This window comes from Myotis nattereri, assembly GCF_964212035.1.
Source record: "Myotis nattereri genome assembly, chromosome: 10".
Classification (NCBI taxonomy): domain Eukaryota; kingdom Metazoa; phylum Chordata; class Mammalia; order Chiroptera; family Vespertilionidae; genus Myotis; species Myotis nattereri.
Window position 1 is genome coordinate 20551984 of NC_138085.1, and position 15666 is coordinate 20567649.

Consider the following 15666-nt stretch of genomic DNA (forward strand, 5'->3'; position numbering starts at 1 on the left):
AACGGCATAATACTCTGTGAAAGCATGATACTATAGTAGGCACTACTGAGACAAATGAAAAATAGGCACTCTATGAGTTCTAAAAAGAAATGAGCACCAATCAAGGAAATACTAGCTCTACAAATAAACTTAAAAGAAAGATTTTAGGCAGGAATAATGGGGGGAAAACCCAGCAAACCCTGGAGCATCAAGTGAACTACATGACCCAGATCCATAATCCTGGTCAAGAGCAGTGACAGACCACGCTGGCAAGCAGCAAAGCTATCTGACAACCTGAACTGCATGGCCAAATAAAAGGGAGACTCAGGTGACAGGATGTAAACAGTAAGTAGGATTATCACACTTCTGTTGACATGTACATGGCATCAAAGACTGTTTATACTTCCCTCATTTCTGTTAGACCCACACTCATCTGCTTTCTGATACTCAAGATACCACAGAATGAAAGTATGAAAAATATGCTAAACATGTAAAACTGCCTTGCCCAGCTAGCATGGCTCAGAGGTTGAGCGTCAACCTATGAACCAGGAGGTCATGGTTCAATTCCTGATCAGGGCACATGCCTAGTTTTCAAGCACAATCCCCAGTATAGGGCATGCAGGAGGCAGCCGATCAATGATTCTCTCTTATCATTGATGTTTCTATCTCTCCCTCTCCCTTTCTCTCTGAAACCAATAAAAGATAAAAATAAAAAATTGCTTTTAATCTTGTATATGATAGGAAGTCAATAAATTCTTGTTGAATAAAGAAAATAAATTTATATATAAAGCATGGTAGTAATAGCGATATGTAACAAGTATAGTGTACCTCAATATATCAATATTCAAAACTCCACCTTGCATATTTAATCTTACCTACTCTTTATTTCTCTTATTTTAAAACAGCTTTCCAAAAATTCACAATAGAATCCTGTGCTGTTTAATAGTCAGCAATATGATAGACACTCCTTCCTCAAAAAGTAGCACAGACAAGATTAGCAAATGACACACACTTTTGGTGCTAACCAGAACCACAAAACAGGTAGAATTAAGTATAAATCATTTAAAGCAGTGGTCGCCAACTGGTGGTCCGTGAGGTCCAAAAGCTTGGCGACCGCTGATTTAAAGGGTTCTAAAGACTACGGTGCTTCCTTGGAAGCATGAAATCACGAAGTAGCTAACATAAAACCCTGATCTTGGAAACTGGTATGCCATGAGTAAGGCTTACGTTTCTGCTAACCAGTAAGAATCTTTGAAAAAGGGGCTTTGTTAGTGCCCTGACGCCATATCCAGGGGAAAAGTTCCCCACTCTAGATGACTCCTTTGCTTCTTCAAATACAGCTCTCCCTAGCATGGAGCAGGGCAAGAAGTCAGGCTATCACAGCTTGGGAGAAACAGTCCACAGAAATAAAACTGTTCTCATCCTCTCAGTTACCCACAACCTTCTGAACTACTAGTATAATGTGTCCTCTTGACTAACCCCACTCACTAAGAGAATGTCCTTCATGGACAAGCCATCCAATTCCCAAGGTAGGCTTGTTAAGTAAAAAGTGCCTACTAGTTTTCAGATGAAATTCCTGCAGACTGGGTTCCAACCTACTAGGTGTACCAGTTAATAATGTGGATTTTTTCAATAGGTGGAGTTACACATATGTTGATGTATATCGATTTGACATGTACGCTACTTTGTTGTATTGACAACAAGCTTCAAAACTTCGTATGTCAAATTTCCTGAAGGTGTTAACATCATAGATATTTTTACACTTAAAAATGTCAAATTTTGTGCCAAAAAAAAGAGCATTTGAGGGAAATTTAACACACTGTATGCAGGAAACGTATTTATACGTTTTACGTATTTATATGTTCTACCAGTGTAGTAGAGCACGGGACACGTATTAATATGTTTTTTATAGACTAGCGGTAGAATGCGGGTAACATATAAATACGCAAACTAAAGTTATTGTGATTTTACTGAACGTTGCCGTTTGCACAAAAAATTAGCAAAAATGGCCCGCGCCACCTGTTAGCGCGCGATAAAAACTACCCGCAAACAACGTGTTAATTCATTACTTTATTTTAAAGAAAAGTGCTGCTGAATACTTCGGGAAGCTTATGGTGAACACGCTCCATCTCGAGATGCTTGTGAGCGCTGGTTTAAACGCTTTAAAACTGATGATTTCGATGTGAAAGACAAAGAACGTCCAGGTCAACCGAAAAAGTTTGAAGACCAACAATTACAAGCATTATTGGATGAGGATGCGTGTCAAACACAAAAACAACTTGCAGAAAGATTAAACACTGCTCAGCAAATAATTTCTGATCGTTTACAAGCAATGGGAAAGATTTTAAAGGAAGGAAAATAGGTGCCACATCAACTGAACGAAAAACAAATGGAAACCGAAAAGTCATCAGTAAAATGTTACTTCAATGGCACAAAAGAAATTCTTTTCTGCATCAGATTGTGACTGGCGATGAAAAGTAGATTTATTTTGAGAATCCCAAATGCACAAAATCATGAGTTGATCCAGGTCAACCATCAACATTGACTGCAAGGCCAAATCGCTTCGGAAAGATGACAATGCTCTGTGTTTGGTGGGATCAGAAAGGTGTGGTGTATTCTGAGCTTCTAAAACCAGGTGAAACTGTTAATACTGACTGCTACCGACAACAAATAATCAATTTGAACCACGCTCTGATCATGAAACGACCAGAATGTGCCAGAAGACACGGCAAAGTAATTTTGCTTCATGATGATGCACCATCACACACTTCAAAACCAGTTAAAGCAGTGGTTCTCAACCTTCTGGCTCTTTAAAACAGCTCCTCATGTTGTGACCCCAACCATAAAATTATTTTCGTTGCTAGTTCATAACTGTAATTTTGCTAATGTTATGAATTGTAATGTAAATATCTGATATGCAGGATGGTCTTAGGCGACCCCTGTGAAAGGGTTGTTCGACCCCCTCCAAAGGAGTCGCGACCCACAGGTTGAGAACCGCTGCTTTAGACAATAAATTAAAAAATAAATATAAAAGGCTAGTCAAGCCCTGGCCAGATGCTCAGTGGTTAGAGCGTCAGCCAGTGGACCGAAGGGTCATGGGTTTGATTCCTGGTCAAGGGCGCATACCTCGGTTACAAACTCGATGCCCCAGCCCCTGTCAGGGTGCAACCAACTGATGTGTCTCTCTCACATCAATGTTTCTGTCTGTCTCAATCTCTCTCTCTCTTCCCATGCTCTCCTACCTCCCTTTCTACTCTCCAAAAAAACCAATGGAAACAAATGTCCTCAGGTGAGGATAGATCTTCTATATATACACACATATAAAAGCCTAATATGCAACGTGTCCTCTCGGGAGTTCGACTTAGAGACCAGGACATTGATCGCTCACTATGACATGCACTGACCACCGGGGGCAGCGTGGAACAAAGGAAGGCCCCGGCCAGCAGCCCGAAGGCTCGATCGGCCCTGACCACTGGCCAGGCCTAGGGCCCTTACCAGTGTACGAAATTTCATGCACCGGGCCTCGAGTAGATAGGTAAAAAAGGCTAATCAAAACCCACTACAAAAGAACATCATTTTGACTTTTTTACTGATTATTGGTGGATATTACCTCCCCACTGAATGATGTTAATCACCAGGAGCAATCATTTTCATGCAAAAGTAGTATTTCATCCATTTTCTAAAGAATTATCAACATTATAAGTTTTCAAACAGGTCATAACACACCAGCAAAATTCCCACTACATATTCAGAAAATGTCCAAATACATATTCATCAGCGTTAATTTGTTGGCTACCTATTTGTAACTCTATAAAGTATACTAACTATTAAATAATGAAATTGATTTTGAGTGGCTTTTATTCAGTCTCATTATTCTAGTTATATGTGCATGTAAGGGTTTATCCTCAACTTAAATAGTTGTTGGGTAGGTGCAGCTACTGCTGCTCATCTGCCAGTCAATCCACGAGCAGCATGACTGGCCTGCGTGTCTACAGCATGTTGGTCACTGGGTCACTCGAAATCAAATACCAGCAGTGAGGTAACCTGCACCCTGGATGGGAAGTGCATCCAGTACCAGCTAATAGACATCTCCCAGGACAACACCCTGAGGGATGAGATGGGAGCCTTGGCAGGCAACCCACTGTCAGTGGGAATGAAAAATGGTGTAGCTACTATGGAAATCAGTATGACAATTCCTTAAAAAAATGAATATAGAATTACCATATGACCCAGAAATTCCACTTCTGGGTATATACCCAAAATAATTGAAAATTATTTATTTGTAGTTTTGAAGTGGTTGTGCGAGGCAGCAATTTCAGGTGTTTACCTATGCCGCCATCTTGGTTTCTCCGTCCCATTTTTACTCTTTACTCTTTTAATGTAATAATTCGTAACTGTAAGTTTAACAACTTTCAGGAGTTCTGAGTCCTAGTTAATCACTGAACTTGAGGGCAGTTTGGGGGACATCCAAATTTGCAGTTGGTATCAGAAGCAAGAACCGTCTTGATATTCCCAAACTACTAGGTGGCAGAATGGCAACTCTCCTCCAATATGGTATTCATTACTCATTCTCCCTTTCTTTTAGTAAAGAAACACCTTTTCCACCCTCCCTTAGTAGGAAGCAAGGGAGCCAACTAGAGACTACACTTCTAGACTCCTTTAAAATCAAGCCTGGATATGAGCAGAGTAATATATACACAAATTTGTGCCATATTCTTTGTTATTGTTAATCTTCAACCAAGAATATTTTTCCATTGATTTTTTAGAGAGTGGAAGGCCAGAGTAAAAGCCAGTGATCTTCACTAAGGAGGAATGTTTTATCTTCACAGAAAGCCCAATGATTACAGTAAATCAACGATTCCCAAGGCTGCTGTAGAAGCTTCGTATTAGGAACAGAACTTAGCTGGAGAATAAAGGAGTTCATATCAAAGAGGGGACTGTGTCCTCAGCAGTGGTCTCACATTGAGCAAGCATCAGAATCACGTGGAGGGCCTGTCAAGATGCAGACTGCTGGGCCCCAACCCCAAAGCTTCTCATGCAGTAGGTCAGGAGTGGGGCCGGTAATCTGCATTTCTAAAAAAAAACGTTCCTAGGAAATGCTAATGCTGCTAGTCTGAGGCATATACTTTGAGAATTTTGCCTAAAGTGTATCTAGAGTGGTCAGTGAGAACAGAGACAAATAAAGAAGTTCACAGGTAATGAGACAGAGTATATAAATAGGATGCTGCCACAATGTGCACTAAGGAGAAGGAACTAACAAAACTAAATACAATTCACCTTCAATGCAATTGAAGGTTTTTATTAGGTTACAGATGACAAGATCTCTCCTATCCTGACTTTAATTCCTTCTCCCCACCCCCCCCCCCATTCCAGGTATAATCTAAAAATTTACTCCATATTTACAGAACATTTACCATAATTTGCAATTTTCAGGTGAGTAAAAAGTATAAACCACAATGCAAAGTTAACTATTAGAGAAAAAAAGACTTGCATACAACTACAAAACAGCAATGAACCTCCTCTTGGGGGAGATCCAAGGAGGCCTCTCTGAAAAGGTGCATCTAAGCTGTGAATAATAAGTAGGATTTAAATAGGTAGAAGGGGATTTCAGGAAGAAGCGAAATTCATGATTAAAATCAAAAGAAAAAAGATTAAGTTTAAGCAACATTAGGGTATTGGCTGCTATACAGGACACATGGCCAGAAGCAGTGACAAATGAACTAATAAGGTAGGTTGAGGTAATAGAACAGAAGGTCCTGATCTTACCAAGAAGTTTGAACCTTACTGTGTATAAGTTAGGAAAGGAAGTGTAAATTTGTGCCTGTAAATGGTAGGGATTGGGCTGGTTGCAGAGACAGAGGTTCTGGCTCTTGAAGTTCTCTCCTTGTGTATTGTACCCACACATGCCTAAGATCTCACAAGGTAAGTTGGCACACACAACACTTAACTAAAAACCAATCCCTCTGCAGAACTGCAATTCAAAAATATGGTCAAATTCACTCTTTTCTAGCTCTGCTAAATTCCATCTTGAACAAATATCTCTTCTCATAAATCCTAATATTAAATGTAATTGCAAGTGAACATAAAGGGAGTAGAATGTTTAAGAAACTACCACTCCTTTACTTTCTGGCCTCTTCTCCCTGGCTTCCTGCCAAGTAGCCCCTATTATACATGAAAAACAACAAAACCCCCTACCTTTTAAGATGATATGACATTCTAAGGAAATGCTACATTGTTCAAAAGACACTAGAACTAGTAGTCTTACTCAATGTAACAGTTTTTTGTGCACTTTATACCTTAAAACTAATGCAGTTTATTTCTGAGAAACATTGAGTTACAAGAGAATGTAATACAATCTTTCAGTGACAATTAGAAATTTTCTGTTGGACATAAACAATACGCAAAAGAACATTAATCTGCACCTGCAACATTATAAAACTGAACAGCTAGCAACTTCCACTCAAGACTAAACATTTAAAGGGGCAATTAATTCGACAAATAAGTTACTAAAACATTTTACAATTCTAACAAATACATTATCAATACCTCCACCTCTCCAAAAAAAATCTCACTTCATAGGTTCTTTTCACTTAACAGTAATAACCTTAAGTCTAAAATTACAAATTCAAAAAGAAATTCTAAAAATTAAAGTTTTCACAGCCAAAATTATTGAGCTTTTTAAAATACCAAAAAGTCTGCCCTAGCTGGTTGAGCTCATGGATAAGGCATCAGCCTCGGGACTGAAGGATCCTGGGTTCGATTCCAGTCAAGGGCACATGCCCAGGTTGAGGGCTCAATCCCCAGAAGGGGGTGTGCAAGAAGCAGCCGATCAATGATTCTCTCTCATCATTGATGTTTCTCTCTCTGTCTCTCCTTTCACTGAAATCAATAAAAAAATATATTTTTAAAAGTCTGTATTCATAACTCAACCTACAACACAATTTATATAAATAAAATATTTGGCTTAAACATACATCATCAGCCCAGGTTTTAAATACTCTTGCATCAATTGAAAAGAAAATGTCAACAGAAGTCAATCTTTCCATATTCAAAGGTAATCTGTTCCAATTTTTAGTATAATGGATATCACCAGGCTAGACCAGAACGACCAGTCACTATGACGCCCACTGCTGCCAGCGAACCGGCCTGATCCGGGGGTAGGCCAGTGGCAAACCTCCAGTGGCCCCTCCTCCCGGCCACCCCTGATCGCTCTCACACCCCAATTGGGGGTGGGGCCCGCCAGCCAATTGCCCACGGCCTCTCCTCCCAGCTGGCCCAGCTCTCATCTGCCAACTGGGGCCAGGATGGCCAGACCCCACCTGTGCACGAATTCGTGCACTAGGCCTCTAGTATTTTATATTAACAAGTGACTCCCAGTGCACACTTAGTTTCAGGATGGGGTGGGCCATGCTAGAACGGCCAACCATGTGATGAAGGTTGGGGCTCTGAGCCACAGAAAGCCTGACATCCCAGAAGAGGAGAGGGACTAGTGGCTGAATTAAACTCTGTGACCAATGATTCAATCATGCATATGTACTAAGAACCATACAGTAAGGCTTGGATGAGCTTCCCTGGCTTGTAATCCTGTATGGATGTGGTGGGAAAATGACTTTCTGAGGACACAGAAACTTCATCTATGGGACTCTCCCAGGCTTTTCTCTATGTATCTCTTGATTTGGCAGGTCCTGATTTGTATCCTTTACAATAAAACCATAACTGCAAGTACAGCACCTTCCTGAGTTCTGAGAGTCATTTTAGCAAATTATGAAACCTGAGCAGGTGGTGGGAACTTCCAAATTTGTAGCCAGTTGATCAGAAGTACAGGTGGCCTGGTTGCCCTGTAATACTTGGTATCTGAAGTGGAGTTTGTGGGCTGTGCCCTTAACCGGTGATGTTGGCCCTAACTCTGGGTAGTTGGTGCCAGAACTGCATTACAGCTATAAAACAGGAAATACTGCCTTACCTCTCTTCTCAGGACTCTTAGAAGAATCAAATGAGAAAAAGTCAAATGAAAGTACTTTTTAAAACACAAAGCATTCCAAAAAGTAAAGGGCTTTTTCAGTTAGGCTCTCAATATTGCCAATAGTCACCAAGCAATAGAGCTTATTACAAGATAAAATTCAGAATTTGGTGAAAAGCATTTAAAAAAACAAGAAATCAGCCCTGGCCGGGTGGCTCAGTTGGTTGGGAGGGTCATCCAGTACACCCAAAGATTGAAGGTTCGATTCCCAGGCAGGGCACATACCTAGATTGCAGGTTCGGTGCATACAGAAGGCAACCAAGTGGTCAATGTTTCTCTCTCTCTTAAAAAAATAAAAATAAAAATCAATAAAATCTGTTTAAAAACAAACAAAAACATACCCTCAGGTGAGGATTTTTTTAAAAATCATAATTTTAATTACATAATTCAGACTTATGCCTAAATGATAAAAGTATATTAAGTCCATTCTCAAGTGTAGAAATGGGAGTTTAGAAAATGTAGGGTTCAGCTATTTTCTGACTATACCTCCTAAAAAGGTAATTTTAGCCTCAGTTTTGATCAGGAATGATTGAAGCTAATACGCAACATTTTGGTTACTCAAGATATGGCTTCAAATAAAAAGTATTTGTATCACAACCAACTTTTTGCCCATCCTTAACTAGACTTTCAATTCAAGCATAAAGCCAAGAGACCAGATTGGTCTTTCAAAGATTTCTCAAACTATCCTATGTGCATAAGGAGAAAGCATAATTTCTAATTGCATTACAGAGCACAAGAACTTTCCTGTTACTAAAGCCAGTGATTTTATTTTATTATTGATTTCAGAGAGGAAGGGAGAGGGAGATAGAAACATCAATGATGAGAATCACTGATTGGCTGCCTCCTGCACATCCACTACTGGGGATGGAGCCTGCAAGTGCCCTGGACTGGAATCGAACCCGGGACCCTTCAGTCCACAGGCCGACGCTCTTTCCACTGAGCCAAACCAGCTAGGGCAAAGCAGGTTTTTTTAAAAAAACTCTCAAAGTTCTCTACCCTCTTGAAAATAAGATACTAAGTATACCTTGGTCTTTCCCTGGGTGACAAAGGGGGCAACTTGTTATTGTAGCAGAAAAAAATGGTCTTAGAGAAAACAAAAACAAAAGCCCCCTAGGTTCTAGTCCAGGGGTGGGCAAACTTTTTGACTCGAGGGCCACAATGGGTTCTTAAACTGGACCGGAGGGCCGGAACAAAAGCATGGATGGAGTGTTTGTGTGAACTAATATAAAATCAAAGTAAACATCATTACATAAAAGGGTATGGTCTTTTTTTTTTTTTTTTTTAGTTTTATTCATTTCAAACGGGCCAGATCCGACCCGATCTGGCCCGCGGCTGTAGTTTGCCCACGGCTGTTCTAGTCCTATTTCTCCTCTTTATTAGTCAAATGAGTCTATGGGTCTCATTTTCCTCCAGGAAAATATAAGGGTATGGTCTACAGAAAACATGTCAAACTCGGGGGAGGGAGGGGGGGGACGTCGCATGCCTCTCTTCAATAAGAGAGGCATGTGGCCCACTGGCCACGACTTTCACATGCTTGGTCTACAGAATCTGTAAGGTTCAATCTAACACCAGCATTCTGAATCTAAAGTGTTGAGAAGTCAAAAACTCATATCTTCAATATTCTTCAAATTTCAAGTCTTGCATATATATGTCAAAGATCATTAAGGCTTACCATGGTGCAAAACATTCTATCACATGTTCCTCCTCACTAAAAACAGAGATAACGAAAATTTGCTCCACATCAGCATCATTAATTTCTGTTATTTACTTACTACCTGAAATTTATTTCAGCCTTAAATAAATTTAAAGATATTCATGTTTTCTTAAATCTGGAGCATTATACCATTATATACAAAACCTTTTCAAACTATTTACAAAGCTGACCTAATGACACATGATGCTTTTGACTCATTTTTTAAAATAATTTTTTATTGATTTTCAGAGAGGAAGGGAGAGGGAGAGAAAAAAACAGAGCGTCGGCCTGCGGATTCAAGGGTCCCAGGTTCGATTCCGGTCAAGGGCATGTACCTTGGTTGCGGGCACATCCCCAGTGGGGGGTGTGCAGGAGGCAGCTGATCGATGTTTCTCTCTCATCGATGTTTCTAGCTCTCTATCCCTCCCTCTCCCTTCCTCTCTGTAAAAAATTAATAAAATATATTTTTTTTAAAAAAAAAAACTTATACTTCAACTGGACCTTCAAGAATTTTCCTGTCTTCAGCCTCCAGCAAGTCATTTCATCACCACAATCCTATCTCCAGTGGAACTTCAAAGAGAAATACATAGAAGCCACTCTGGTGGGCAGCTGTGGAGATAATCACTCTAAGCATCTTCCACATATCTAAGAATAAAAAGGCTGACTGACTTAAACATTGCTCAGCAATTTATTTTTTAATCCGTTCTAGACATCCACAAAATATATGTATTTAAAAAGGAAGAGTTCTATAAATCAGCAAAATATAAAATTCAATTGATTATACCTCTATCTCATGCAAAAACACAAAATCTTAACTGAATACTCCAAGGTAATTTCAAACATTGTTTTTAAAAACTATAAAACAACCCTGTGCTAAGCACTTTACATATATTAACTCAATTACTCATAATAATCCTATGAGATAGAAATGATTGCTCGCATCTTACAGATGAGCAAACTGAATCACCAAGGAATTAATTTGCCCAAGGCCACACAATCAGTAAATGGTAGGAGCCAGGATTCTGACCCCAGCACCAATGTTTAAATCAACTTATACCACTCATTCATTTAACAAGCTTTATTGAGAACCTACTATGTGCCAGGCACAGTTCTAAGCACTGGAATAGAGCCATGAACAAGTCAGACAAGGTCTCTGCTCTCTAGTGGGGGAGGGAGGGAGGGCCTTGGAGCAAATGGGGGAAATTGATAAATAAATGACTATTGTATATTTGCCTAGTAATAAATGCTGTGGAGAAAAATAAGGCAAAATGAAAGAATTGGAAGAGACAGAGGGAGGGGCTGGCTTCTACTTTAGAAATCTCCTCAGATAATCCTCCCAGGACATCTGACCAGCGAACAGAAGATGTAAAGGCAAGATAACCACCAGGAAAAGGGGTGCCCAGCTAACTGAACAGCAAGTAAATCACCCTATGATAGGAACAGTTTGGTTTGTTCAAGAAATGGCAAAAGGACCTAGGGCAGGGGTGGGCAAACTTTTTGACTTGAGGGCCGCAATGGGTTCTTAAACTGGACCGGAGGGCTGGAACAAAAGCATGGATGGAGTGTTTGTGTGAACTAATATAAATTCAAAGTAAACATCATTACATAAAAGAGTACGGTCTTTTTTTTTTTTAATATATTTTATTGATCTTTTACAGAGAGAAAGGGAGAGAGATAGAGAGTCAGAAACATCGATGAGAGAGAAACATCGATCAGTTGCCTCCTGCACATCTCCCACTGGGGATGTGCCCGCAACCCAGGTACATGCCCTTGACCGGAATCGAACCTGGGACCCTTCAGTCCGCAGGCCAACGCTCTATCCACCGAGCCAAACCAGCTTCGGCAAAGGGTACGGTCTTTTTTTTTTTTTTTAGTTTTATTCATTTCAAACGGGCCGGATCTGGCCCGCAGGCCGTAGTTTGCCCACGGCTGACCTAGGGACTGAGGCAAGGTGAAGAGTCACCTGCTAAGAGGTAAGGTTAGAATTAGCAGCTATCAAACATGTAATGCCCTGATAGGCTGTGGTAAGGAGTTTGGATTCAATTCTAAGGGTTATAGGAAACATGGGGAGGATTTTAAGCATGATAAAGAAAACTGATTTATGTCTTTAAAAAAAAATCACTGTTATGTGGGGATCAGTAAGACAGGGAGAAAAGCAGGACAGCAGGGAAGGCAGGCACCGTTGTAACAGTATAAGGAAGAGAAACTGTTTATACACAGATGAGATATTAAAAGGAGAACATGAAACCTAACTGTCTCTAAAAAAGACATTTTTAAATATTTCTCCTTCCTCACCCTGGTTGATGTGGCTCAGTTGGTTGAGCATCATCCTGTGCACCAAAGGGTAACCAATTCAATTCCCAGTCAGAGCACATGCCCAGGTTGTAGATTCCAATCCTGGTCAGGTGTGTACAGGAGGCAAACGACCAGTGTTTCTCTTTCTCCCTCTCCCTTCTAAAATCAATTTAAAAAACTCACATAATTAAAAAATATATATTCCTCCTTTCACTCCCCATTCCTTACATAATTTTGAAAATCAGAGATAGCCTTGTTAATGCTTCAGATAGTGCTATTCTAGGAGAAAAAAAGATTGCTATTGCCTTCATTTGTAAATGCCGTTTAATATACTGATATATAATGTGCCACATGAACTCATGTAGTCTTGAGAAGCAGAAAGAGCTTTGCTGCTCTTTAGTTTAGGATTCATTTATCTATTTGGAGCCAAGAGGTACCTATCACCTCTTCTAATTACACTTTTCTCCTAATGCTTTGTCTCCAGCACATCCTGACTCACTCTAGATTATGAATTATAATAGAGACATTTTCCAAAGGAATCTGTATTTACTGAGCTTCACTGTGTACCAGGGATTCACTAGGTGCCTTAGATTTAATTCATTTAATCCTGAGCTACCCAAGGTGGGAGTGAGGTCTTCATTCAACAAATGAGAAAAAAAAATCAGATATTAGTAACTTAAATTGTCCAAGGTCACACAGCTAATGGACAGAATCAGAATTTAAATCTACATGTAAGTCCAAAGTCTTTGTCTTTCTACTATAGCAGCTATCAAAGGAAGGACTATCAGATATATGATATGTAGCCTTCTAAACTTAACTTTTTTTAAATAGTCACCCAAGGATATGATTTTATTGATTTGGGGTGGGGGGTAAAGAAAGAAACATCGATTTGAGAAAACATCCATCAGTTGCCTCCCAAATGCACTCCAACGGAATTAAACAAGCAACTTTGGGTATGTGTCCTGACAAGGAATCGAACTCAGACTTTCAGTGCACAAGGGGACACTCCACCCAAATCAGCCAGACCAGCCAGGACCCTTCCTGACTTATTATTAATGACGAGGCTGTCCCAGGTAAGGACAGGGTTTCTTCTCTTATGTAGAATCTGAGTTTTGAAGTTGGAAGTGGGAAAATGGAGTGGCCTTACATATTCAAACACACTATCTTGAAAAATTACTTTCTACTTGAAACTTCATAGAAATTAACTCCAAAAGAATGAGTCCCACCTGTTTAGGATAAAGAAAATTTAAATACGTTATTTATCATAAAATAGGTGAAAAGTTCTATGACAAAAGACAGACTCTGCCCTTGAGACTGCAAGACATTGGGAGAGCCTGGCCAGTGCTGCTCAGTGGTAGAGCATCAGCACACGCACCGAAGGGTTAGTCTTGGGTTTTGGTTCCTGGTCAAGGGCATGTACCTGGGTTGCAGGTTTATCCCAGGCCTTGGTCAGGGCTTTTGGGAGGCAGGCTATCCTTGTGTCTCTTTCTCTATTTCCCCATCCCTCCCTTCCACTCTCTCTAAAAGTCAATGAAAAAATATCCTCAGGCGAGTATTAAAAACAAACAAACAAAAAGGCAGTCAGAGAAAAACAGAATGTGGATGAAAAGATATCAAAAGTGACAAATAGCCCTAACCTGTTTGGCTCAGTGGATAGACTGAAGGGTCCCAGGTTCGATTCCAGTCAAGGGTATGTGCCTTGGTTGCGGGCACATTCCCAGTATGGGGTGTGCAGGAGGCAGCTGATCGATGTTTCTCTTTCATCGATGTTTCTAACTCTCTATCCCTCTCCCTTCCTCTCTGTAAAAAACCAATAAAATATATTTTTAAAAAAGTGACAAATAAATACACTGAAAATTGAATGGAGATCATTAAAGACGGAGGATTGCAGGGGGGGGGGGCACTTTGGGTGAGCTTGAAGAGCCCAACACAGGAAGCAGAGGGAGGGACATGCGAAGGTATTTGCACCGTAAGGCCAGGCGACCTGGGAAGGCGGAGAGGGCGAGTTCAGGAAGCAGGTGGAGGCACCCAGACGGGGTTGCCATGCGGGCCCCAGGGAGAAGCAATGTCTTGTCCTACCCTACCCCAAGGGGAAACCCCAGGACCGAGGTGAAGCAGAGAGACCAGGCGGACACCAGAATTAAAACGATCACAGAAAGTCCTTCACAGTTAGGTACCAGCCCTTCATGGTAGGTGCTGGTCCATCCACATTATTTTTACCTAAAGATAACCATTTCCACCCTGGACGTGACCTGAGAAGCCTGGAAGACAGAAAGCAGACTTACACCACCTGTAGTTTTTTTTAATAAGGGGGAGGCAATCAAGGAGTGATATATTAAGGTATTTCTTTACAAGCTGGGTTAGGTAGCGAGAGCAGTTTACTGCGGAAGGAAAGGCCCCTCTCCGCGCACACAGGGACTGACTTGTTTTGACAGGGAGCGCGAGTGTGAAAGGGGCACTTGTCTGGACAGGTAGGAGGTGCCCTACGTCTTAAGGCAACAGAGGAGGAGGAAAAACAAGTGCACAAAAGCTGTCTTCAGATATTCCGACCCGATGCTGGGACCCACTGCGGGGATGTTGGATGGAGGGGACGACCGGCAGCGACGAAGACCCGCTCGGCCCCCGCGGGCACCCCGCGCCGCTCCGCGAGCCAGCGAGCAAACGCGCGCACGAATGAATGGCGCGGCGCTGAATGGCCGGCGAGGCGCCGGCGCAGGAGAGGGAGTTTGCGGCGCGGCCGGAGCGGGACCGGGAGGCGTCCGCGGCTCGGGGCCGGGGGCGCGGAAGGCAGGGCCGCGGCGCCAGTCGTCGCGTGCCGCCTCCGCGGGCCGCCCAGTGAGGGGCCGGCCGGCCGCGCCATGGCGGAGGCGGGGAGGGAGGTCACCGTTACATAACCCGGCGGCCGCCGCGCTGCAAGCGCCCCGGGCCGCCAGGCCGCGCGGGGACAGCCGCGGTGCCCGGCCAGCGCGCCTGCCCGCCCCGCCTCAGCCGCCCGCGCTCGGCCGCCTCCGGACGGGGCTGCGGTACCTCCGGGCTGCGCGAGTCCGGTCCCGCCCTTCCCCCCATCCCGCCGCCGGCCGGGGTCGCTCACCTTCCACGTTGCCCCACACCACCATGCCCGGCGCCGCCGCCTCCTCTGGCCTCGCGGGCCCCGGCGCCCCCCGCCGCCGCACAGTGCGCTTGCCGGGGCCGGGAGGAGGGCCGGGAGGAGGGCCGGGGAAGGAGTCACACCGCCGCGCCGCGCCGCGCCGCGGTCCACGCTCGCCCCACACTCTCGGAGGGCGGCCCCGCGCGCTCCGCGGCAGACCCCGCCCCTCCCCCTCGGCGGGCGCGCGCCGCAGCCTCGCCCCGCCCCCTCAGGCCGGATCCTGGCTCCGCCCCCGCCCCGCCCCCTGCGGGCGGCGGCCGGCTTGTGCGCGCTGCCGGAGAGGCCCGCCCCGCTTCACCCGCACTCATTCCCGCGCGGCGCACGCGCCCGCTGCCGCCCGGCCTGGGGCGACCCCGAACGCCGGGAGCTGAGCCTGGAAGCTGGGCGACCCTCCCTGGCCCCGCCCCCTCTCACGCCGCGGGGATAGCGCCGCCGCCGCACGTGACCGTCTCCCTGGCGGGGGCGGGGAAAACGTAGCGCGGACCGGCCTTTCGCTTCGCGGAGCCCGCCCCGCACCCCATGACCTCCACG

General features: G+C 43.5%; 1 protein-coding gene across 1 annotated transcript in view; it reads right to left on the bottom strand.

Annotated features, from left to right (window-relative positions):
- The window catches only part of REV1 (REV1 DNA directed polymerase), a 98204-nt gene extending 82930 nt beyond the window's left edge, over nucleotides 1–15274 (bottom strand). Inside the window, exon 1 of the mRNA XM_081100515.1 lies at nucleotides 15079–15274. The gene's annotated coding sequence lies outside the window, so the exon portion shown is untranslated. The remainder of the gene's footprint in view (nucleotides 1–15078) is intronic.
- Between the last annotated feature and the right edge of the window lie 392 nt (nucleotides 15275–15666).